Raw genomic sequence first — 27,935 nt, forward strand, 5'->3', positions numbered from 1 at the left:
GCAGACCGGCGGCCCAACACAGACCAGCACTCCGGACGACGTACAGATACTGACTGCCTCACACTGACCCGGCTGAACAACTGACTAGACTCGCCGAGACTGACAGAATAACTTAGCTGAGCAACTGCGTCCGATTGACTCCTCACACCTTGGTGAGCTCATAGCACCCCTTAAATGCACGTAAACAAGCAACCTTTCCCCTTTCACACCAGAGAGAGACACCAAAGCTGCGATTACCACAGCGGCGCCAACGCCAGAAACGGAAGGCGACTGCTTTACACTACGCGCTGCGCCGCGCTCGTCAAAACACCAAATTTTACCACGGCTCACAGATATTCACGTGTGAATTATTGGTCCTCATAAAATCCGAGTGGCATTTTTCAGTATTCAACTACTGAGCATTTTCGGCGAGCAGTTTCGTTTTTAGAAATCCATATGTAGGACCGAATGTAATAACTCATATTAGTGGTGAAATTAATGAGTGTGGAAACGTTGTTTAATTTGGGTCGGGTTTGGACAGATTACTGACGGCTGTGCGTGTGAAATGTGTGTATGAATCGTGAACTGGAAGGAAATAGCCAATAGTTTAAATGTGGACTGAATAGTACCTTTTTCTTTGGTTGTCAAGGACAAAATAAACATTATTGTGTGGAAATTTTGGACATTATTTTTCGGAAGCCAATCCATTTTCTTACTGCCCGATAAAATTGGATGACAGTAGTTCTACAGAACTCCCTTTCATAACTAGAGCCGCGCAGCCTCAGTAATTGTAGATATTAGGTGGTGTTTCTTATCAGCGCTGCTTTTACATCATCACACGCAAGAAAATAAGCCCCGACACGCCGAAACAGCCACTAGTGAACCACAGTTGTGTAACTCTCATATCTCGAAACGAGACACCTTTTTCAAACTTATCTGTTATACTAAAATTCAAATGTGGTTGCAAATAGTCCCTATGCATCATGTAACTGCTCTTCAGACTCTGCCCCGCCATCCCTACAGCTTTGAACATGTGATCGTCACAATTTAAGTATGAACTGAGCTGAAGTCAGAGAGAAGTATATCTAGTACATTCTGCAACCGCTGTATAAACAGAGTGAGTCGAGGTAATGCTATAGGGCCATGTATTGACCACTCAGTGAAAATCGGAACATGTCGAAACTCCGCAAGCCGTGTATGATGTGTAAGGTCAGAGTTAAACATAACCTGCTGCTGCAACACGAAGTAATATGAAGATGGTACAAATATTACAGTGGTGTATCTTACTGGAAAAATTAGAAAACAGGCACTGCAGTCCGAAGCAGATCCACCTCCCGCAGGGTCCACTCACATGTATCACCCAAGCAATCTATCATAGTTATTCTGTACCACCCAACAGAGAAAAATTACGAAATATGGAAGCTCCGCTAACTCCATACGACACAATTTTACTGCATCTCTCTCTCTTCCGATGTATCGAGAACTAATACCATCTGCATGCCGGCATCGAGCATATGCGGCGATCAGAAATGGTTCAAATGGCTCTGAGCACTATGGGACTCAACATCTGAGGTCATAAGTCCTCTAGACCTTAGAACTACTTAACCCTAACTAACCTAAGGACATCACACACATCCATGCCCGAGGCAGGATTCGAACCTGCGACCGTAGCGATCTCGCGGTTCCAGACTGAAGCGCCTAGAACCTCTCGGCCACAGCGGCCGGCTGCGGCGATCCTATTAAATTTACTGATATTGATCTGTTGGAGAAGGAGGCCAGTGATCGACGTCGCTTGCACAGACCACAGTAAAGTTCCATCTCCTGTAATGTATGAGGCCCTTCTACCTCAGATTATCAGCCTTATGAGAGAGTCCCTGGGTTGTTCTTTGATATACTGCTGTTTCTGCTGTAACACACTTTGTACACTGTCATACATTTCGTTTTTTCTGCGACAACTTCGAGGCCTGTGTCATGTTCTAAACTGACATTAACACGTTTTGATCCACTGGCTCTCACAGATAACTAGACATCATGTCGTTGCTTCTGCTCCCATAACACACACAGACACACTGGGTGGTTGAAATGAAAAACAGTCACAACATAAGGAAACTGGAAGAGTTTTGAGTCACTGTGGAGGGTTTCCAAAGAGCTGTCTGAAGATGATTGACGACCTCTACATGTAAACTCATCATTCACAGTGACTGGATAGCTGATGGCAATGTGTTCCATTTGATTGATTCCCCATACTCATGCCATGTACGTGATCACTGTTTCGGTGATAGCCATCCACAGAAAGTTTTTCTCCCTCCTCCAAGACTCTTTCTACACCTCAAACAAGCAACGTCACTCATTCAATATATGCTAATCAACAACATACCATTGGATGGATGGGATGGAAAGGACACCATCATGTACCATAATAATAAGCATAACAATTGATAGTGCGATCAGTTTTAACAATTTTACGGTAATTTCAACACCAACCTTTGACACAGCAGCATCCTTCCCAGTTTCTGTATTACCGCTAAGCTGCCCCTCCGCTACTTCGCGAGTACCATTGCGAATGTTAACAGATGACTGTGCAGTACGTTTATTCGTTGCTAATTGTCGAAGATACACACCAAAGTATGCCAGACAGCGACCTATATGTCTCTAGCACCTCGATCCTAGTGCGTAATTTACGACCTTTCTCTTTGTGGATGGGAGTCATAGGGCTTTCTTGCATTCTTAGGATAAAGTTAGAGATCGAAAGATCTCCTCACATTGTCTTTGACCAACGGTCACTGCACCACAGGCAACGATTTAATCTACAGCTGAACAGAAGTAGACCACTACATTCCACATTTCGTGAAGGAACACTGTGAACAGAGACTGCAACTGCTGTCTCACACCCACCAAAGAACAAAAAATTTACCGAGATGCGCGAATGCCGAGGAGGTTAGTATCCCTTATCGGTGTATGATGGTGAAGTCCATGCTCTGGGACGGAGTGTAGGGGACGATGCAGGAGACCCACACCGCCGTACTAGGCGGAGGTGGTTTCCCATTGCCTTCCTCTGACCGTAATGGTGATGAATTGTGATGATGAAGACAACACAACATCTAGTCATCTCGAGGCAGTTGAAAATCTCTGACCCCGCCGGGAATCTAACCCAGGATCGCATGCTCGGGAAGGGAGAACGCTACCGCTACGCTACGAGCTGTGGACTTATCGGTCTATAGTAGATATGTAACTGTTGTGATGATATTACAGTCTATCACTAGTTTCTAGGGGTTTGGGAAATTTTTTCCCAGCGGGATCACACCAGTAGTATGGTATCGTCAGTTTTTGTGCTGTTTTCCGATTTTAGGCTTTCCTTGTGTATCCTTACGCATATAGTTGTGTAATTAGGTCCAATCTTTATGATTAACTTCTTAATTAGGACCTGTTTTTAATTCATTTTCCTGACCGACATAAGTGAAATACACTAACTTCATATTCCTCTCCTGCATCTAGACAGTTTACATATATTGGCAGGAGCTCTTGGGTTTTCCATCCTGTGGGACCAGGGTTCGAGCCCCAGAGAGGGCTCCACCATTTATAGTTTCCCGCCAATTCCAAGCACCTCTGGTGGTGTAATTCTGCTATTGGGGTGCCATTGGGCTCTCCATCAAGGAGGACCAGGGTTCAGGTCCTGGAAAGGGCACCGCCAATTTTAATTTGCCACCAATTTATCGTTGGGGGTGGGGGGTGAGATGCCTTCACAGTCCTGGGATAAAGAAATTCCCACCGAAATTCGAAATTTCCGTCAAATTCGATACTTCCGCCAAAATTTGAAGTTTACACCAAAATTCGAAATTCACACCAATAGGGTAAGTGGTGGAGGTGGTGGGGTGGGGGACGGTGGAGAACGGGGTAAGGGGACTGGGGCCCCAGTGCAGGCTTAGAAAAACACATGACATCATCCGGGGCATGGTTGGAGTGCGGGTGAGTGTGGTCGGGGATTCATTAATTGACCAGTTTAATTAATCTGCAAATCAATTTAATATCAAAATTGCACCCATGCCCCCATATCCCTCCTCCTCACAGCTTCCTACCTATATATTACCAGTGTTTACATTCAACAAAGATAAACTTAATGCTGCTGTTTTGCTGCAAATACTTCTAAGTGACATTTCCAGTCTTTGTTCTGTTATGACAGTTTGTGGAGGTACGATGTTCGTGACTTTTATGTCGTAAATTATTCCATAGATGTTGCTGGCTGTATCTCGTGGCAGGACGAAAAGTCACAATACTTGAGTGAATTTGCCGCTCAGAATGACCAGTGTGGAAAATACGAGTTAGCATATTGTTTAACATACCTTCGCCACTCGGTAGCAAATTATCGTTGTTTGGCGCGTAAAAATCTCGATATCTCCGATACAGGATACCGACTGTTGACTCCTTGTCAAAAAGTCGATTCCTAGCGCTTATAATGCAAAAGGAACCCTACTGTCGATATCTTTTTCGATTTTGACTGTAATCAGAATGCATACCTTTTGTTCCAAGACTGTTTTATTCCTGGAGTATAAACAATATCTCTGTAGTGAGTACGGTTACAGCTTGAAGTAACATCTATAATCGTTAATTGTGCGTTCCGTCAGTCAACTGTAGCCATGGCATGTTAATTCGTGGACACATAGCCGCAGTGTGGCACAGACCGCAACGGAGTAAGATCTCTAAATCGAATGATACAGACGCTCTCCAGAATGATTTACAGGAAGCAAAAGTGTGTGCAAAATTTGTCCTGCAAACACTGACTCGCGAACAACATCGAAGTGTGGACGCCTGCCGCGACATGACTGAAATCCCTAACACGGACAGTTCTTCGCTGGAGAAAATCATCCCCGAAGGCGAGACTGTGTGTTGTCAGTGCGAATCTGCTTCAAAATGACAAAATGCTGAAACGCACTTGAAGGGCAACGCTTGACGGTATAATCCGCACTTAAGCTGAGGAGCCAAGCGAGTTTTACAACATCCCAAAGACGGTCTTTCCTAAAAGTTTCACTAGGTTATATGAATGTTCGGTGCATTGGGGAGACAGTGTAGAGCACCACTTGAAATTACATTACTTACGAGGGTACTGTTACAGTGTATATAATCAAAGCGCTTACAGATAAGGTCATTGCGGTCCCCTCTCAAGAAACAAAGAAAGGCAGCACGCATAAAACGGTAACCAACTTGCATCCAGGAGCGAATCATCAATTACAGAGAGAAATGTGAAGGCAATAGAAGGAAGAAGTTTACTAGCATTATCACATTTTATTTTATTTTCACTATGCGTTTCAGACGTTTAAACCTCCATCATCAGATGGATTTATGTTAATTAATTATAAATGTAAGTGTTGTGGCTATGAGATTAGAGTAACTTCAGGAACTCTCTACCGTGGACAAAGACTTCGTTCTATGTCGTATTTGCATCATGTACAACGTTTATATAACGTTTTATGTAATTGAAACACTACAGAAAAATTAACATGTCACTACTGGAGATTCGAGACGCCATCGTCTCAGTGTTTACAAAGTGTATGAAATGCTGTGTGTGATGTCAACACGGAAGGAAATGGAACTTGTGACCACTAGAGATAGCGCCACAGGCTACCCAAGGCCGGTCGGTGTGGCCGAGCGGTTCTAGGCGTTTCAGTATGGAACCGCGCTTCGGCAAAGGTCGCAGGTTCGAATCCTGCCTCGGTCATGGATGTGTGTGGTGTCCTTAGGTTAGTTACGTTTAAGTAGCTCTAAGTTCTAGAGGACTGATGACCTCAGATGTGAAGTCCCATAGTGCTTAGAGCCATTAGAACCACTTAGGCTACCCAAAGAATTACAAACAAAAGGAACATGACTTATTAATTCAAATAAATCTACACGATGATAAAGGTTTAAACCCCTGAAACGTGTAGTGGAAAAATTTTAAATTTTGACTAGTAACAGTAAATTTGTAGTTACAATTAACACCAATAATAGTCACAGTGAAGCATAGCCTAAAATGATGACAACTGAAGACAAATGTGCGTTTATACCGATACCACATATTGTGACCTCTAATAACACCATTTATTAGACATTTTAGTAACTGTGACATTTATTTTGACGCAGAATCGTAAATGATTCAAGTTACCTAGTTTCTTCGGATATATTGTAGTCCATCCTAAACAGATAACTCTTCGCTGTCGCATTTGTAAGCCTTTCTTTTGGGTGCTAGGTTGATGCATAACTTTTAGTGCTGGTGAGACCGGATTTTCTGACACACATCTTCCCCAATTATTCTGAAATATTTTATGTACCGGTATTTGTTTATTATACTTTTTTCTACATTTTGGATACACACTGATCTACTAGTTGGTTGAAGTGCAAATGTTCTTACATCTCACGTTATTGGATCAGTTCCGTCACCTAATACAGCAGTAATAAACATCTCCTACTTGCAAGGTCCGTTGAAAGGAGTGCTTCACAACATACTAGTCGAAATTCATGTTGATTCGATAGCGTCGATTGAGGAAGCCGCTGATGGGCTTCGGATTTCTGTAATTTTAGGGAATGTGTGATAATCGTCGACACTGGACACCAGTTCATGAAGCAGAACAAATATTTCAATGAGATTGCTTTATTACGCATATAAATATTCATTACTCTTCCCTTAGCATAAGTAACGCACATGAAACTGCTGAGCTATTGACTACATGGTTCATCATTTTAATGTAAGTCGTATCTGATAGTGTCCCTTCTTCGTTGTATGAAGTTATAGGGATGTTTTGGCTGTGTCAGACATGAAGAGATATCCACATTACTGTGACAGTTAGTTTATACTGTGGACTACAAACAACATAATGATGCTATTAGAACTTAAGTCTTAAAAGTATACTGATCCCTGTACCTGGTGGCTCTCATAATAGCTGTCAAGAGAATATTTTCTTGTGTTTCAGCAGATATCTGTTATTTCGTTTCTGTAGTATGTAAGTGGAATTATCTCAAACAAATATTGCTCGTCATACGTTTCACGTAACGTCCACTGTCTGCGGGACACATTGGTTTTATTCTCGTTAAAGTCAAATTTTTTCATGTTATTCAATAGAATGTTCGCATACTAGTCTACCGCGATAGGTGTTTTAAAGACGTGTTTAGTATTGACCAAAAACCAGCAGACAGTCTGTGTGCCATTGTTTGGCACTCGATGAACTAGGATATTCTATCGCTTATAGAGCACTGATTATTCTCCGTGCTATACTGTACTTTTTAATACACTCTTTTAAAACTAATATCACGCTCCACTAACTTGAAACCAGTCTGTCGATTGAGGGCATACAATTCCACTTGGCCTAACTTTTGGTTTGTAACGGATTATATACCAACGGTTTCTGATATTGGCGAACGCATGAAACATGTGATGAGCAGCATGTGTTTGGGGTGACTCAATCACCATACTGCGAAATAAAATGGAAAATATCTACTGTTGCATCAGAGGAAATATACCTAACAACTCCTACGACAGAAACTTGGTACCCTATACAAACTAAGTAGTGAGTACCATTTGGCACGTCACTATAATTGAATTTTTGGGAAACAAACAATAACTTGCTCTGCGAAACATGTACGGGTGCTGCATTTTAACTTACAAATCCACAGATCCTAATGAGTAAGAAAATTATATATATTTCCTTGGTCTGCTGAGGCAAATGGAGTGATCTGTCTTAGGTTACACAACCTAACAACCTATTAAGTCTATCATACATATTAATTTTCTTGTAATTGATTTCTGAGCTCCTACAATAACTGGCCAATTTAAACAATGACACATTAAATTCGTAGACCGAAGGATAAGTCACAGATGTAAAGTTGAGGTATAATGCAATGGAAAAAATAATGGGTCCCTTACTATATACATAACACAGAGCTACGGAATAAATTCATGCAAAGATGTTGTTCCAGTTTACTATATTATTTGTGATTGATACAAGATTACGATTACGTATTAATGATATGTGAATGAGAACTGATTTTATCATTGTTCACCAACTTTTCATTTAACGAAGCAAACAAAAATCTTTAAAAATTCAAATGGCGTGTGCATAAGTAAAACTTCAATATCAGTGTATACGAGAGTAAACTAATGAACACCAAAGAATCTCTTATTTAACACTGAGACAAGCTGCCTCCACAGCCTTAGAAAGGCCATACACATAGAACATAACTTTCACTCGAACAGCACAATACAACACACACTATTGTTTATTCGCTCTCACTCACTCGATTTTCGCTTTTCTTAAACCACGTATAAGGTACCGAATACCCCTTGAGGTCTGTAATTGTTTCACTACAGCAGTCCCAAAAACCACAGTGTGATCCAAGACTGTGGATACCGTATGAATACACTGAAATGGGCTACACGTCAGCAAATTTTGCTTTGTGACGCAAATGAGTGACACGAAAACGAGTAACACAACCCTATACGTGGCAGCAGCTAGTGCGGAGGCAGCTGCAGGCCATCGGCAACGACAGCGGCGCAGTGGCAGGAGGTTGGCAGCCGCGCGACGGCGAGGCGAGGACACAGTGACGGCGCGTCGGGGTCCCACGTGACGAGGTGCGCGTAGCCCCAGCGCTGCGAGCACGTGTGGCGGCAGCGGCGCGGGCACACCTGCACGTGCACCTGCTGCGGCATGCTCTCCGTCTGCACCACCACCAGCCACCGGCCGGACGAGGCGTCGCGCACGTAGCCCGGAGCCTCCCGGCGCTCGTTACCCGAGCATGACTCGCGACCTGCGTCGCGCCACGACCATGCCTGTCAACAGTACAAAACTTTTACTCGATTAAGTGGAATGTAACATTATGAACAGCAGACCAGTCAGTTACTTTATATTGCAAAATTTCGATGAAATTTTACTTTTCATGAATTCTTTTACAAATTCCGCAAATATTTTAATTTTGCAAATATTTGAATCTATGTAGTAGGTGTCAATTCTACAATGAACGTCATTTGCGTTGGTATTGCTATGGTTAAAAGCGCTTCGTGAACTGTTTTAATTATGACCTCGAAAAAATAAAGTTCGTGGTTAATATATATTTTTCAAAAAAACATTTAGTCGTCAGTTGCAAATAGATTTTCAGTTATACTTTACCTGTTTCGACAGATTAATTTGTCAGTTTCAGAAGCTTAGTACTGATTTAGCAGATGTCAACATGTTCTTCACAGGAGCATAATGTCATGATATGTCCAAATATGTACATATTGTATGTGATTATTGTAAACACAGGTTGACAATTTACAACTGAACCATCGATGACAGGGTGACACAGAAAAAAGGGAACATTTCCACAATCCAATAAAACTAGAAGCGATGAAGGAAAGAAATTGCATTCATAGTAATTGAAACCTTACATCTTTACCATTTACGAAACATTGATGGCATTTATCATTTTTTTAAAAATTACGTCCTTTAGATGGCATCCTCCTGTACGAATACATTCGTGAAATATGCTGTTGAGATTCCTCATTGACCGCTGCAACATCTCAGCTGGGATACTGTGAATTGCATCCCGAATTCTCTATTTTAATGATCCAGGGTTCTTGGTCGAGTCGTGTAGGCTTTTCTCTTGAGGTAGCCCCACAAGAAAAAATCACAAACGGATAGATCTGGCGATCTAGGGGGCAGGGAATGTCACCAAATCGAGAGGTCACACGGCTGCCAAATAATTCTCGCACATATGCCATTGATTACCGTGCAGTGTGTGACGTCGCTCCGTCCTGTTGAAACCAGGCTTCTTGAACGTTTGGAAAGCAGTTCGATGTAGGTGTAACGAAAGTTCGTAACATCTCGAAGTAACGATCAGCATTTACAGTTGCAGTGTATCCTTGTTCATTTGCGAAAAAATACGGTACTATAATTCCATGTGATGAAACACCACTTCATACTGTCACTTTACTAGCGTGTAAAGGGCGCACATGGACGTCGTTAGGATTTGCGTTTGCCCAGTAACTGTAGTTCTGTTTATTCATATGATCTGTGAGATGAAATTGTGCCTCATCTGACATCCACAACTTATTTATAGATTCATCGACATTGTTTACTTTTTTTATATCAGCTGTTGACAGAATCCTAATCGTATCTAGTAATCGTTGTCCTTCAATCACTGCACCATTTGTAGTTTGTACAGATGAAATTTTAAATCAAGATGAAGAATTCTGCGAACACTCTCCAGGGACATTCCATCCACTGCTGCTTGCTTACGAACTGAAAGCCGTGGGCTACGTAAGACAGACTGGTATACCACGTTAATGTTCGCTGGAAAACACACACTTCTTGGTCGTTCTGTTGGTTTCTTCTTGAGGGCAGATCCAGTCTCTTCAAAGTTATTAATCCAACATTTTATCGCGTGTTTCGACGGAACGGCATCATGAGGTCCTAAATCATAAAAACTTCGAAACTCCCTCTGCGCCGCTACCAAACTATTATTGTTCTTATAAAACATTTTTATGACTAACGCACGCTGTTGTTCGTTCCACTGATCAATGATTACTGAAATGGCGGACTGTTTACTCGCTAACTGTTACGAATCCGCAGTGCTGCCACCTGCCCATTGCTGCCACTACTCATGTCATACATTCCCGTTATTCTGTGTCACCCTGTATATTTCAGGCACAACAGCTGAATGATCTACGTATATGACAAGCAGAACAGTTTGATATATACATAGATGTGATTTAGTTAGTGTAAATTGTCGATCTGTGTTTACAATAACCACTTAATACATGTATATTTCTGGGCATGTCATGATATTATGGTTCTATGAAAAACATATTAACATCTGCTAAACAAACACTAAGCTTCTGGAACCGAAAAAGCAATTTGTTGAAACCAGTAGAGGATAATTAAAAATATATTTGCATCTGACGACCACATTTTATTCTGAAAAATATATACTACAGTTGCTGAAAGTTAAAGCCATGAATAAAATAATTAATATATAGTTTGTTTATTGGTACACACCTACAATTCTGGTACACACTGAAAGTCTTGTGCCACAGTACTGTAGCATGCTACTAGAGTAGCCAAAACAAACTGTCGTAGCCCACCTCCACTTCATCGTTATTGTTTTGTTTTGTCTTCTCTAGCGGAGTGCTACTGTACTGCGGGGCGAGGATTTGTGTACCTTAACAGTACATATTTACCTGCAAGGAACCATGTAAATAACTACGTAACGTTATTTTTAGAGGTGGTATTTACAACTTTATGGCTACCCATTGTATTATCTACGTCTACATAAATACTCCGCAACCCATCGTACGGCCCCTGGAGGATGCTACCCTGTGCCACTACTATTCATTTCCTTTCCTGTTCCACTTGCGACCTGACCTAGATAAAAACGTCTGTCTATATGCCTGAGTAGGCTCCATAGTGTCTTATATTTTACCTTCGTGGTCTTTACGCCAAGTGTATATCGACGGCCGTAGAATTGTTCTGCAATCTGCTTCAAATGCCGCTTCCCTAAGTTTTCTCATCTATGAATTGTTTCGATAGTTTCCTTGAATCCGACCTGGTGACGATCCCAAAGACTCGGACAATACTCAAGAATAGGTCGTACTAGCGTACTATATGCTGTCCCCTTTCCCAAAATTCTCCCACTACAAATAACTACGGTTGTTGAAATCGCATATATCCGGCTGCTCATTGAATACACTGTACTGCAACGGTAACTGTGCTGTGGAAAGTCGGATGCAGTGCGTGTGAACACTTCTTATTGTGCAGTACATCAGTAGACACCAAGTTTCGTAACATAACGAAATTCTCTAAGGTCCATCCTATGTGGTTTAACTTGATGTTGTTAATGCGGCCATATACCGTTTTGATTAGTGCAGGGTCAGTTTCTGTACATTGGCTATCGCCTGTATTTGTCACACTTACAGCACGGTTGGTTTGAAAGTGGACACAGGTATTCGAATCTAGTCACCATATATATATATATATATATATATATATATATATATATATATATATATATATATATACTTCTCAATGCAGTTTATGACGAGGCTACAACTACTTACTTCAATTACAGGACAAGTTGTGGACTTATTTTTCACCTGCAGCATGCTACAATTTCGTAAATAGCAAATTCTGTTATAAACTGACCATGAGCAGAGACACACGCCATGATTGCGCTAATGTAAGGAACATAATTTGTGAGCAGGAAATGATTTCGCGATTAGTTTCGAGGTGAACAGGTATCTGTTGGTGACAAACGTAGTCTGGGCCGGTAGTCACATTACCAATTCCAGAGATTGGACGAGCTAGCAGTCCAGGCATTACGAGATCGGTACCTAAGGGTTTGAGGATTAGCGAGGACAGTGTTAACACAATGATGTACAAGCATTTAAGGAAGTCGATGGTGATACCTCAATTTGTGCAGCAACAAAGGGTGAAGAGAACATAAAAAAGATTCACACAAACGATGTATAAAATGTGTTGTTGCTACTATACTTAACTCTGAAGGCGAATTAGTTATTTTTACGAATGTATTCTTTCTTCTTTCTGTGATTCAGTTCAACGATCATCGTACTTCTAATTGAATAAATAGTATCGTTTGTTAAGAAACTGTAGATCAGTCTTTCAGAACACAGGGATAATTTTTACGCAAGAAAGAGAAATATACTACACGACAAGACATTCACTTTTATAAACAATTCTGAATCTGTTTTTCGAGAGCTACATCAGATGTAGATCACTTGAGAAAGTGAAAATTCTGAAGAATCGTTATTACAGTATTAACATGCTTGCTAACAAATTGAAATCACAGGTTTCCTGCAAGGGATATATGCAAACTAACAATTAATGTATTTATTCCATTCAGTATATTTATACAGTGTAATTCTACATTTATAGACGTATAAGACCGCATATTACAGAGGGGAAAATATCCTTTATCCGTTGAAAGTATTTTATTTGACAGCAGAAGAAGTGATACTTTTTCTATTATTGTATGGCTTAAATTCAGGGAAACGTGCAATGATGTTATAATTTTATTTAGAAAATAAGTTATTAATTCATGTTTGCTAAAACTGAATAACTATTTTCCGTATGCTTACGTGAGAGAGAGGTATGGAAATTACGTCATATTATTCACTACGTATGGAATGTTTTTTGTGGTTTTAATGTCAGTATACCTCCTTTCAATTATTAATTATTAACCTTCATCAAGATGACGATGATCGTTACATAAGTTTCGTTGTGTGAAGGAGAAGGACTTGACAGCAGGGACACGTTTGCTCGAAGACATCAGCCGTTTACGTCCATCGAGTGATGACAACCTAACAGACTTAGAGTTCTCTCAGAAATAGGTAGCAGAAGTGACTTTGGACTTCTAGATTCGTCCAACAGAAAACAATACCAACCACCATGGTATGCTGTTTCCTTACTGGTACCGAGCCTTTCAATAGGACCCTGCAGAATCACTGAAATTGATTTTCTATGGTTTATTTCCAAGAGGAAATGGTGTGGTGTGTGTGGTGTGGTAGGGCGAGGAGGGGAGCGAAAAGGTGGAGCGGGAACGGATAGAGCAGCGAGCATGAAGATGTCATGCGTTTGTCCCTGTCCCTGTGCGAAGGCTCTAAGGTCAGTTACCCGCTTTCTATGAAAACTGTCGTCTCACGTATATTGTGTATAAGTTGTCTTTTCTTTGTATCATATGTCGTCTGTCTCAAGCTAGGCAAACATTACCATGAAACTGCGACAGCTGGATTATGTTAATTTTCTGTATGTTGAGCAAGCGAACGTTCAGAATTTTTTTATTGATTTGTTTTTTCTAACAGACTTTTGCACACACAAACCGTATTTAAATGTAGTGAATGTTCTTGCAGATAGATTCATCCCCCGTAATATCAGGATATTTTTCTAAACTTCGGATTTATTTTGAGTGTTTTGACCTGCAGATGACGTACTTTGGCTATAGCTCAGTACTCACAGCCTTTTTATCACATTTGACGAACGTTGTATGTAGCATAAAATCGATTGATATATAGTACCATACGTTGGTCATCTATAGAAAACTATCTAAATATTAACTTAGAGGTCAAAACTCGTGAGGAGAGTTGTCCTATTGGAAGATCGACTTAACGTGTCTGTGGGTCGTGAAACGATAAACGGTGCAAGACGCGTGGGCCATAGCAAATAGGATATTAAACATTTAGGCCTATCCGTGTTCCGAGGTCAGCTGTGAATCGGGTGGATCTTCGATATCGCAGAGACAATGTTTCCATACAGCCAAGTCGCAGCGCGGTTCTACGTCACGACATCTCCACGGATCCGTAAGTGGCGATCGACGGTCTAACGGAGTAAGATCGTCACCGATTTGAATGTTGAGTATCTGCAACCGATGTTTACCTTGAGTGTAAGGAAACGAATTCGCCGAACAGTCTACAGCAGCTGACTACCGACACCACATTCAGTATCTTCCCATTACTTTTGTTCCCTCAGCGCATTTCCTCGTCAAAGAAATCGTCAGAGTATCGCTTGTGTCTTGTCTCCAAGGATCTAAAAAAGTGGCGAAACAACATGAAAATAATTAGTTAAGCTAAGGATGTAAATATATGTGAGCATTGCTCTTTGTAACCTGTCCGAATTTCACACGTTATGTTCTCTTACTAACGTCGGCAGGAAGTTAATTTTGATAGTCAAACTGGAATTTAGCGTACCATGCAAATTTCCTAAAATATCAAACCCCAACTGCCTTCTTTTCGTATGGTTCTGTGATCTCATTTGCTGGAGGAAGCTGCCCTCCACGGATATTTCAAGACGTTTTGAAATTGTTACAGCGTTAAAATTTCATCGTCAGTAGCGTTACTTTTTTTTTAACTATCTCCACCTTTATAACTTCAAATCACCAATAATTATAAATGTTGCATCATTAATGCAACCGAATATTTGAAGCCTAACTAAAAGTAACTACAGCTATTTAAAATTCTATTTGACACTGATGGCGTAAAGTTTGGGACATTAGAGCGCTGACTTGCCTTATGGAATGCTTTATAGCGATCAAATTCATTACTTGGCCATTAAATTTTACTTTCAAATAAGTACCACTAAACCTATTCCAAAAGAACCTGCGAAAACTGACTGTTAAAAGCAAATTTGTGTATAATTTATATCTCAAATTTATAGCTTCCTCTGACGTATGCCCTGACGAAATGAATAGAAATAAACGCTGATTTAGTATTGTAGATCCTGTATAAGCCTATAATTCTTTTGTAGTCTACTAAAATGTTTACTTTTTCCCTACTTTGGTCATCACAACCTTGTAAACACCATTAACTTTCTGTGAAATGATTTCTTTACATCACTTCTTAGTGTTGATATGATTCTGTTGTCCTCATTGAACAAGAAATTCAATCTCCAACATTGCAAACTTTTCTCAACTTAACTCTTCAGAATTAACGCTATTAACCCACCAGAGATGTCTGGACGTCAAGATCGCGAAGTATTAGATCGTTGTATATGGTTGTGAGGTCTTCGGGATCGAAATCGCAATATACAAACAGAATTCCAGGCTGAGTCCGTTCTTTTTGATGGCATTGATAACGTGATTGTCGAATGAATTTCTCCAATGATTTTACTGTTTGAAAACCCTTCGTTTCCTATCTACGTATTACTCTATCTATTGAAAAGTTTAAAGTTCCTCTTGTTTTTCCAGTATCACCTCTGGCTCCTAATAAAGACTTTCTAAATACTCTGTCATGTATCGCTTGTTTGCCCTATGTGAATCCATTCGCATGTCACGCTTGTCTTGTTGGTAATACATTTGTGTATGTTCCGCGCTCTCTTCTCCTCTCTTCTTAAGAGAAGTAAGAATGGTTTTCCATTCTTGACATCCCTTCCTAAATCGGTCTGGAGTGTTAAATCAATTGCTTTAGCTCTCTAGGTTTAAATTCTAAGGATATTGTCAGATGATCTAACGCTTTGGCATATATGTATATAAAACATCTGACATAATTTTCAGCTGTATATTTTTCTTCGTAGGCCCGATATCTTCTCCTGACTAATTTCTCACCCACGCTACGGTCTATGATGCGCGAAATTTGTCGAAATAGGGAATTCACAATGGTCCGAAAAAATTAATAGCCACATTTTTGCGTCTGTAATGTTTGTTGCATAGGTCCCCATTCAATAAAATACACTCATGCTCATAAACTAAGGGTAATGCAGATACATGGCGAAACAACGCTCTGGTGGCGGTTTGCGGGTTTAAATCACCTCGGGGTATGACCATTCGATGCATTTGACCTGCGGTCGTCGCACGGTGGCGCTGGCAGCAGTCCACATACGCAGAGGCGTGTTGGTGCATGTCAGAGTACGGTGCAGCGAGTAAGTGTGCAAACGTTTTCAGACGTGCTAACGGTGACTGTGTGTTGAAAATGGCCCAAAGAAAGTTATGATTGTGGAATACTAGGGCAATTGGAGGCTGCTCAAACACAGCAGGTCGTAGCACAGGCCCCCCGTGCACCACAAGTGTGATCTCAAGATTATGCCAACTATTCCAACAGACAGCAAACGTGTCCAGGCGCTACAGTACGGGACGTCCACTGTGTACAACACCACAAGAAGACCGATGTCTCACCATCGGTGCCCGCAGACGGCCACGGAGCACTGCAGCTAGCCTTGCTCGGGACGTTACCGCAGCCACTGAAACAGTTGCCTCCAGACACACAGTCTACAGAAGACTGAACAGCCGTGGTTTATATGCCCGGAGACCAACTAGATGCATTCCACTGACCCCTGGTCACAGGGTAGTCCGTAATGCACAGGGTCATTGGAACAGTGGTCCCAGGTTATGTTCACAGACGAGTCCAGGTATAGTCTGAACAATGGTTCTCGCCGGGTTTTCATCTGGTATGAACCAGGAACCAGATACCAACCCCTTAATTTCCTTGAAAGTCACCTGTATAGAGGTCGTGATTTGATGGTGTGGGGTGGGATTATGATTGGTGCACGTTCACTCCGGCATATCTTTGACAGAGGGACTGTAACAGGTAATGTGTATCGGGACGTCATTTTGCACCAGTATGTCCGCCTTTTCAGGGGTGCAGTGGGTCCCACCTTCCTCTTGATGGATGATAACGCACGGCCCCACCGAGCTGCCATCTTGGAGGAGTACCTTGAGACGGAAGATGTCGGTGAATGGAGTGGCCTGCTGTTCTCCAGACCTAAACCTCATCGAGCTCGGTCGACGTATCGCTGCACGTCTTCAAACCCCTACGACACTTCAGGAGCTCCGACAGGCACTGGTGCAAGAATGGGAGGCTATATTCAATTTCAATTTATTGTGATAAATTAAATATTCGCACTTTTCTTAAGCAGAGACCTGCACACATTATAACCATATTAATTATTCTACGCTACGCAATAAGAATTCCACCGTACCTACCAATGTACCCATGGTCCTCAGTATTATTTTATACTGTGAACGAATCACAGCTGAAAAACTCAGCAATATCTTTTTATACAGTCAGTAACGTACATCCGTCACATTATGTCGTTTCGACCCAAAAGAATAGACGGATTTTAACGTTCATTTGGTTTCAGTTATAAAGAAAGGTAATTGTTGTCATAAACTGCGCCCGAATCAAGCGTTGTGTTCAGATGACTCTGCGAGCAAATGCTCCGCGAGTCTGCACTCGGCCAGAGTCGAGATAAGAGTGCCATTTCGATATCTGAGCACGCCTCCAGGCAGCAGTGGGTTTTACAGCAGGCACACCGGGCACTCGCCCACGGCCCCGTCTACGGTGTAGCCTTGCAATCCTCCACTCTAACCTTTTTGTAAGATAGAAAATTTACTTCACTCTGTTTACTGTGATGGGGTAATTAAGGAGGGTGCAAAACATAAACCCGGAAGAGAGCTGGCGTACTTATTAGTATAGTTTTACAAGGTTTGATACGGTCAAGAATGTGAAAAAGCTATATTAACTTTCAGTATAGCCTTTATTAATCTCAGTCGCGATATGACCGGTTTGGATTGGACAATCTTCAGGTCATAAAATATCGTTACGGAGTGTAACACGTCACATGACGTATAATCGAGTACTGAGTCATTAAATTTTGAGATTTAATGACACATTACGTGATTGTACAACATGTGACTTGCAACACTTCGTAACGATATAATAGGATCTGAAGTTGATTGCTTGCGAAATGGAATCTGGTTACATAATTTTATAAACTCGCAGTCCATACAACTGAGGTTTGTACATGACAGTTTTGTTTCAATAAAATGTTATCAGATCTATTAAAATCTGTAATATATCTATTGTTATACGGCTTCATTGTCTGTAGTATTCACCAATAAGTAATGAGGCAGTTGAAATAGTATGTAAATAAAAACTGTACTGAAGAACGTTCTCTTGTTTCTTTCATGATTATACCTTCACCATCTTGGAGGCTTTCTGGTCATTCTTCTGCCCATTTGCAACTGCTCTCGAACATGCATACATCCATACCAGAAAAATACATACCGCTTTACTGCGTCTTAAACGCTGCTGGTACGCCCCACTGAAACATGCGCTCGTAAAATAGTCTTGAAAATATGTGTGGTGAAAAGGACACTGCAAGAAAAAGAGCACCACCAAGGAATTATCCAAATGGGACGGAAATCAGTGGAAGTTATGTGAAGTACATGTACAGGCAAGGAACACAATATAGTTTTAGTAAAAGATGGGTGCACTCAAAAGAAAGAGCTTCACAAACTGAGCATGGCAATAATGCGTTGGTCTACACGTCTTCACCATGGAATCCCTTGAGTTGAGTACAGTTGTCTTCAGTGATGCGTCTCGCTTCGAAATGAGCACCGATGACTAGTGAAACCGTGTCTGGAATCGCCCCGGACAGTGATAGGTTACTAACCTGATTGTCGCCTGCTATACGGGCCGACAGCCAAGAGTGATGGTCTAGGATGCTATTTCCTTTCATAGCAGGAGCCTTAGTTCTCAACCGCGGTAATCTTACAGCAAAGCGTTACGTCAAAGATATTCGCCCTCCGTTTTGCTGCCTTTCATGGTAAACCATCCTGGGCTTACATTTCAGCGAGATGATGCCCTCCCTCACACAGCGAGAGTTTTTACTGCTGGTCCGCGTGCTTGCCAAACCCCACCTTGGCCTCCAACGTCGCCGGATCTATCCAAAAGCTAGCGATTTTTGCAGCATTATGGGCAGGGCCCTCCAACCAACTCGGCATTTTAACGATCTAGCGCGCCAGTTGGACATGATTTGGAACGATATACCATAAGAGGACTTCCAACAACTATCAATTGGTGCCGAGCTGATAAACGACTGCATAAGAGCCATAGGTCGACAAACGCGACAATGACTTGATAAATTTTTAAGCTCTTTGTCTTGAATAGATCGACCACTTTTCCTGAAACTGTAATAGTTTATTTTTGTGTACTTGTAAACCTCATACCGATTTCCATCCCATTTGGATAATTCCTCCCTGGTGCGTCCTTTTTTCCCTTGGTCTTAATGTGTACTTCGATTACGTATGTCACACTACGCTTTCCTGTTCCGCTCGCTAATGGTATGCAGAAGGAAAGTCTGTTGAGAACTGCAGTGTGAGCTAGAATCTGTACAATTTAACTTCCTTGCAACACACTCTCTCGCTATTTTAAGAGTAAACGATTTCTTAGTGCACCAAACTCCACCTTCTAGCATCTGTCACTGGACTTGGCTGAGCACATACTCGCTGTATTAGCCCAGAATGACATAGTCTTCTTTAGTTGTTCTCTGTTTCCTCCACGAATTATACCTGGTTAGTGTAGTATGTTCAATTATCTTCTGAACTGGGATTTTTGTCTCTTTCGTGTGTAGATTATACTCCCTAAAGATCTTTCCAGTGAATATTAGCGTGGAACCTGACTTCCTTACGGTTATATTCAATATCAGACTGATACCAGTCACTACCACACGTCCTGATCATTTCTATCTTCCATTCCATTGCTGGTGAATTGGAATAGTCCTTGCAATGCTACAAGTTTACCAGAAAGTCTACGTACGATCTTCTATTCCGCTTTCCTTGAAATGATTTTCCGCTACGTCTCCAAAGGCAGGGAGCGAAAAAAAGCTCTCGATGGACATGTTTTATCACATTATAAGGCTTAATTTCTCTGAAACAGTTTCTCAATCGAAATAGAAATCATAGAAACTTTCTAATTATTTACGGCTTTAAACACGGCTCCAGCATACACTAACATTTTGTTTTTGTGATTTACTATCCATCACTAATACAAATATTTCTGTTAGTCATTTCTCGCATCACTCAGCCCTCTATTAAAGTTTATAACCGTGTACCGGAAGCCTGTAGAGGAACGGAAGGTTCCAAATGATTGGAAAAGAGCACAGGTAGTCCCAGTTTTCAAGAAGGGTCGTCGAGCACATGCGCATAACTATAGGCCTATATCTCTGACATCGATCTGTTGTAGAATTTTAGAACATGATTTTTGCTCGCGTATCATGTCATTTCTGGAAACCCAGAATCTACTGTGTAGGAATCAACATGAATTCTGGAAACAGCGATCGCGTGAGACCCAACTCGCTTTATTTGTTCATGTGTTGTTGTTTTGGTCCTCAGTCCTGAGACTGGTTTGATGCAGCTCTCCATGCTACTCTATCCTGTGCAAGCTTCTTCATCTCCCAGTACCTATTGCAGCCTACATCCTTCTGAATCTGCTTAGTGTATTCATCTCTTGGTCTCCCTCTAGGATTTTTACCCTCCACGATGCTCTCCAATACTAAATTGGTGATCCCTCGATGTCTCAGAACATGTCCTACCAACCGACCCCTTCTTCTAGTGAAGTTGTGTCACAAGCTCCTCTTCTCCCAAATTCTATTCAATACCTCCTCATTAGTTATGTGATCTACCCATGTAATCTTCAACATTCTTCTGTAGCACACAATTTCGAAAGCTTCTATTCTCTTCTAGTCTAAACTAATTATCGTCCACGTTTCACTTCCATACAAGGCCACACTCCATACAAATACTTTAAGAAACAACTTCCTGACATGTAAATCTATACTCGATGTTAACAAATTTTTCTTCTTCAGAAACGTTTTACTTGCCATTGTCAGTCTACATTTTATATCCTCTCTACTTCGACCATCTTCAGTTATTTTGCTCCCCAAATAACAAAACTCCTTTACTACTTTAGGTGTCTCATTTCCTAATCTAATTCACTCAGCATCACCCGACTTAATTGGACTACATTTCATTATCCTCGTTTTGATTTTGTTGATGTTCATCTTATACCCTCCTTTCAAGACACTGTCCATTCCGTTCAACTGCTCTTCCAAGTCCTTTGCTGTCTCTGACAGAATTACAATGTCATCAGCGAACCTCAAAGTTTTTATATCTACTCCATGGATTTTAATACCTACTCCGAACTTTTCTTTTGTTTCCATTATTGTTTGCTCAATATACAGATTGAATAACATCGGGGTTATGCTTAACTCTGTCTCACTCCCTTCCCAACCACTGCTTCCCTTTCATACCCCTCGACTCATATAACTGCCATCTTTTTTCTGTACAAATTGTAAATAGCCTTTCGCTCCCTGTATTTTACCCCTGCCACCTTCAGAGTTTCAAAGAGGGTATTCCAGTCAACATTGTCCAAAGCTGTCTCTAAGTCTACAAATGCTAGAAACGTAGGTTTGCCTTTCCTTGATCTATCTTCTAACATAAGTCGTAGGGTCAGTATTGCCTCACGAGTTCCAGTATTTATACGGAATCCAAACTGATCTTTCCCGATGTCGGCTTCTACCAGTTTTTCCATTCGTCTGTAAAGAATTCGCGTTAGTATTTTGCAGCTGTGACTTACTAAACTGATAGTTCGGTAATTTTCACATCTGTTAACACCTGCTTTCTTTGGGATTGGATTTATTATATTCTTCTGGAAGTTTGAGGGAATTTCGCCTGTCTCATACATCTTGCTCACCAGACGGTACAGTTTTGTCAGGACTGGCTCTGCCAAGGCTGTCAGTAGTTCTAATGGAATGTTGTCTACCCCGGGGGCCTTGTTTCAGCTTAGGTCTTTCAGTGCTCTGTCAAACTCTTCACGCAGTATCATATCTCCCATTTTATCTTCATCTACATCCTCTTACATTTCCATAATATTGTCCTCAAGTACATCGCCCTTGTATAGACCCTCTATATACTCCTTCCACCTTTTTGCTTTCCTTTCTTTGCTTAGAACTGGGTTTCCATCTGAGCTCTTGATATTCATACAAGTGGTTCTCTTTTCTCCAAATGTCTCTTTAATTTTCCTGTAGGAAGTATCTATCTTACCCCTAGTGAGACAAGCCTCTACATCCGTACATTTGTCCTCTAGCCATCCCTGCTTAGCCATTTTGCACTTCCTGTCGATATCATTTTTGAGACGTTTGTATTCCTTTTTGCCTGCTTCATTTACTGCATTTTTATATTTTCTCCTTTCATCAGTTAAATTCAACGTTTCTTCTGTTACCCCAGGGTTTCTATTATATCTCGTCTCTTTACCTATTTGATCCTCTGCTGCCTTCACTATTTCATCCCTGAAAGCTACTGACACTTGTTCTACTGTATTTCTTTCCCCCATACCTGTGAATTGTTCCCTAATGGTCTCCCTGAAACTCTGTACAACCTCTGGTTCTTTCAGTTTATCCAGGCCCCATCTCCTTAAATTCCCAACTTTTTGCAGTTTCTTCACTTTTAATCTACAGTTCATAACCAATAGATTGTGGTCAGAGTCCACATCTGACCCTGGAAATGTCTTACAATTTAAAACCTGATTCCTAAATCTCTGTCTTACCATTATATAATCTATCTGATACCTTTTAGTATCTCCCCGTTTCTTCCATGTATACAACCTCCTTTCATCATTCTTGAACCAAGTGTTAGCTATGATTATTTTATGCCCTGCACAAAATTCTACCAGCCGGCTTCCTCTTTCATTTCTTAGCCCCAATCCATATTCACCTACTATGTTTCCTTCTCTCCCTTTTCCTACTTCGAATTCCAGTCACCCATGACTATTAAATTTTCGTCTCCCTTCACTACCTGGATAATTTCTTTTATTTCATCATACATTTCATCAATTTGTACACCATCTGCAGAGCTAGTCGGCATATAAACTTGTACTACTGTAGTAGGCATGGGCTTCGTGTCTATCTTGGCCACAATAATACGTGCACTCTGCTGTTTGTAGTAGGTTGCCCGTACTCCTATTTTTTTATTCATTATTAAACCTACTCCAGCATTACCCCTATTTGTTCATGAGACCCAGAAAATATTAGACACAGGCTCCCAGGTAGATGCTATTTTCCTTAACTTCCGGAAGGCGTTCGATACAGTTCCGCACTGTCGCCTGATAAACAAAGCAAGAGCCTATGGAATATAAGACCAGCTGCGTGGCTGGATTGAAGAGTTTTTAGCAGGCAGAGCACAGCATGTTGTTCTCAATGGAGAGACGTCTACAGACGTAAAATTAACCTCTAGCATGCCATAGGGGAGTGTTATGGGACCACTGCTTTTCACAACCTACAGCGTGTTACAAAAAGGTACGGCCAAACTTTCAGGAAACATTCTTCACACACAAAGAAAGAAAATATGTTATGTGGGCATGTGTCCGGAAACGCTTACTTTCCATGTTAGAGCTCATTTTATTACTTCTCTTCAAATCACATTAATCATGGAATGGAAACACACAGCAACAGAACGTACCAGCGTGACTTCAAACACTTTGTTACAGGAAATGTTCAAAATGTCCTCCGTTAGCGAGGATACATGCATCCACCCTCCGTCTCATGGAATCACTGATGCGCTGATGCAGCCTTGGAGAATGGCGTATTGTATCACAGCCGTCCACAATACGAACACGAAGGGTCTCTACATTTGGTACCGTGGTTGTGTAGACAAGAGCTTTCAAATGCCCCCATTAATGAAAGTCAAGAGGGTTGAGATCAGGAGAGCGCGGAGGCCATGGAATTGGTCCGCCTCTACCAATCCATCGGTCACCGAATCTGTTGTTGAGAGCCGTACGAACACTTCGACTGAAATGTGCAGGAGCTCCATCGTGCATGAACCACATGTTGTGTCGTACTTGTAAAGCCACATGTTCTAGCAGCACAGGTAGAGTATCCCGTATGAAATCATGGCGGTGAATCGGGGAAGTACAGTACATACTGACGAAACTAAAATGAGCTCTAACATGAAAATTAAGCGTTTCGGACACATGTCCACATAACATCTTTTCTTTATTTGTGTGTAGGTGCGTTTCCTGAAAGTTTGGCAGTACCTTTTTGTAACACCCTGTATATATACATGACCTAGTAGATAGTGTCGGAAGTTCCATGCGGCTTTTCCCCGGATGATGCTGTAGTATACAAGGAAGTTGCAGCATTAGAAAACTGAAGCGTAGTGCAGGAAGATCTGCAGCGGATAGGCAGTTGGTGCAGGGAGTGGCAACCGACCCTTAACATAGACAAATGTAATGTGTTGCGAATACATAGAAGGAAGGATCATTTCTTGTATGATTATTTGATAGCGGAACAAACACTGGTATCAGTTACTTCTGTAAAATATCTGGGAGTACGCGTACGGAACGATTTGAAGTGCAATGATCATATAAAATTAATTGTTGGCAGGGCGGGTGCCAGGTTGAGATTCACTGGGAGAGTCCTTAGAAAATGTAGTCCATCAACAAAGGACGTGGCTTACAAAACACTCGTTCGACCTATACTTGAGTATGGCTCATCACTGAGGGATCCGTACCAGGTCGGGTTGACAAAGGAGATAGGGGAGATAGAGGAGATCCAAAGAAGAGCGGCGCATTTCGTCACATGGTTATTCTGTAAGCGTGATAGCGTTACGGAGATGTTTAGCAAACTTAAGTGGCATACTCAGCAAGAGAGGCACACTGCATCGCGGTGTAGCTTCCTGTCCAGGTATCGAGAGGGTGCGTTTCTGGATGAGGTATCGAATATATTGCTTCCCCCCTACTTATACCTCCAAAGGACATCACGAATGTATAATTAGAGAGATCGAGCGCTCACGGATGCTTTCCGGCAGTCGCTCTTCCCGCGAACAATACGCGACTGGAACAGGAAAGGGAGGTAATGACAGTGGCACGTAAAGTGCCCTCCGCCACACACCGTTGGATGGCTTGCGGAGTACAAATGTAGATGTAGATGTAGATGAACTAGTTCTTGGAGCTGCCCATGATAGATGAAGCTGTTAATGAATACTCCATCAACATTTTCCTACTTTCTTCGGAAATGAGGAATGATTACCGTCTGTAATTAATGACTATGATATTCTACCCCGGTAAGTAATGTTTATCGAGATATTAGAGAGATTTTCTGCTTCCTCAAAAGAATAGTGTGCACGTTGATTCCTTATACGTATAACATCATCATGTCCCTCCACCTCTCGTTCCACACCTCTCCACTCTCCAGCCAATCACAGCCTAATATTTTAATGGGCATTAAAATTTAGCAGCCAATCAAAATGTAGCTTCAAGTTGAATAGTAAGCTTCTTATTCATTACGTATTTCCAAAAATGTTCGTATTACCAGAAAACTCAGCTTTCAACTGAATGGTGCAAAATGGAACAATGTCAAAAAAGTAATGCCAATACTACAGTATTTTTCAAGAAGTTACCCCAGGTTAACCTGTATTGTATAAATTGGCGGCTTGTTAAAAGATATTTGCTAGTACTACAGTACATCCACCACCCACGTTGGAAAAAAAGTTTATCCTTCACCTAAATTGCATACCATGCACTTTAATCAAAGAGCTATTGCCAATATCACAGTATTTTTTAAAAAAAAGGTAAGCTTTACCTGAACTGTGCCATGTTCAAATATATTTGTCAATATCAGTGTATTTCCAAGTCAAAAAAAATACGAAACCTTCGCTTGAATTGCCGTGATATTCAAAAAGGGTACATTAATATCTTTACCTGAAACGCATGAACAGACATCGTTCAGCACACACTCACGTCTGTATTTCATAATTCAGCTAAAAAATGTTTATGTCAAATACTACACCCCTTACACATGTCTCCTCTTTCTCTCTTACAAAGTAATCCAGGAATTGTGTGTTTTTACAAAAGCTTTGTTTCCTATTCTTTGTACAAATACGCGCGCGCACGCGCATGCACGCACAAATACAGACGCAGATGTTGCTGTAACTTTATCGATTATAAAGGCTACTGAAAATTTTAAAATACCGTTTACCACACTGTGAATCAGATTAAAATGTGAAACTGAATCAATCCGAGCTTAAGGAGGAAATGGGCACGCCATGTAAAAACACCTCAGACTGCAGTGTTTCCGAAGATGTGGTTCAACATCCCATCAGACCCGTTTCTAATGCACTGAGCAGATAGATTCAGGAAAGACAAGAAGACAAATCAAGATGTAGAAGATGAACCCTAAGAAAACGTATTTATGGAAGCAGAAGGTGGAGAGGAAGAAAAAATGGATGATGACGAAGGCGATTAATTTGATGAGGAAGACGGTGATTGAGATGAATGATATTGGTGAAAGAAGGCAGTAATAGATTGCAGCATAATATTTTAGTAATACAACAGAGAAAGGACATGCTACTGCACACAGACTCAGACTTTAACCATTATTAGCTGTCTACAGAATTAATAATTCACACGTAGAAGTCAATGGGGATGACTTAATAACTCACAATGTAAGATACCCTAGGATCGAGAGGATTATGTAATCAATTTTTAAAAATAAGCCTTCTAGAAAGAGTTACACAAAACTAAATTCTCTAAATTATGGTAAAATTATCAGGTTTACCGATGCTTACGAGAGATTCAATCACTCCTAAGACAAAAATTTTTTCCAGTACAGACTAGAAGTATATCCACATCATTTAGCCTGTATTAAATAAAATTGCTAGGTCATTGCTTAGGAAATAATGACAGTCTCCAAATAACAGGCTGTACATATTGATTTTGTTCGTTGGAATGATCCAAATGAATTGGTGGAGCCGTTAGTTTTCTTCCAAGGATCCAAAATGGTAGGCAACAATTCACATGATAATTAAATAACGTTTATTGAAGAGGAGCTTCCAGAAGCATCGATTATTGGTTGAAGTTTGTGGTGGCTGTCGAAGATAATATATGGGAAGATACAACTGCAAAATGAGAATCTCCATAGCAGAACATTCTGTCAACTGAAAAACGGTAGAATGAAGGCTTTCGCGACCGGACGACGTTGCGGCTGGTAAACCGTTCGGGATATAGAGTCGTGGTCCACTAAACCCTTCCGTTCCTAACGGTCCGCCGGCCACGGTGGCCGAGCGGTTCTAGGCGATTCAGTCCGGAACCGCGAGACTGCTACGGTCGCAGGTTCGAATCCTGCCTCGGGCACGGATGTGTGTGATGTCCTTAGGTTAGTTAGGTTTAAGTAGTTCTAAGTTCTAGGAGACTGATGACCTCAGATGTTAAGTCCCATAGTGCTCAGAGCCATTTGAACCTAACGGTCCGACCAGAACTGCTCTCGACATTTTCAAAGGCGTTGCTCATCTGTTGAGTTTTGCCAACTGACGGGTCACACGTCTGAGAGTGACATATATATTATTAGAAACAAGGACGTGGCCGGAGTTAGCACGTGATAAGCAGGGATGATCCATGTCGAAGTCAAAACTTAACTATTAATTGTCGTCTTCTCAGAGATCAAAAATTGTTTAGCGATTGTGCAGAACTTCTTTCCATATGTTACTAAGTTTGATGGTCTCTTCCTTCCTGATAAAATTATCCCTGTGTTTTTATATTTCAGTGACTTCTCTACATAGCCGTGGGTAATAGTCAGTTTTAGAAAAGGCAAATAAGAAACCATCTTGTTGCTGTCGGTGCGTGGATGACACATTTGTGATCTGGCCACGTGGTAAGAAAACATTGGACAAATTATTTG

General features: G+C 41.2%; 1 long non-coding RNA gene across 1 annotated transcript in view; it reads right to left on the reverse strand.

The window, feature by feature from the left end:
- Positions 1 to 8,640: 8,640 nt before the first annotated feature.
- LOC126469608 (uncharacterized) overlaps positions 8,641 to 27,935 on the reverse strand; it is a 229,759-nt gene continuing 210,464 nt past the window's right edge. The window contains exon 3 of the long non-coding RNA XR_007586026.1: positions 8,641 to 8,773. This is a non-coding gene — a long non-coding RNA (uncharacterized LOC126469608). The remainder of the gene's footprint in view (positions 8,774 to 27,935) is intronic.

This window comes from Schistocerca serialis, chromosome 3 (assembly GCF_023864345.2).
Source record: "Schistocerca serialis cubense isolate TAMUIC-IGC-003099 chromosome 3, iqSchSeri2.2, whole genome shotgun sequence".
NCBI classification, from domain to species: domain Eukaryota; kingdom Metazoa; phylum Arthropoda; class Insecta; order Orthoptera; family Acrididae; genus Schistocerca; species Schistocerca serialis.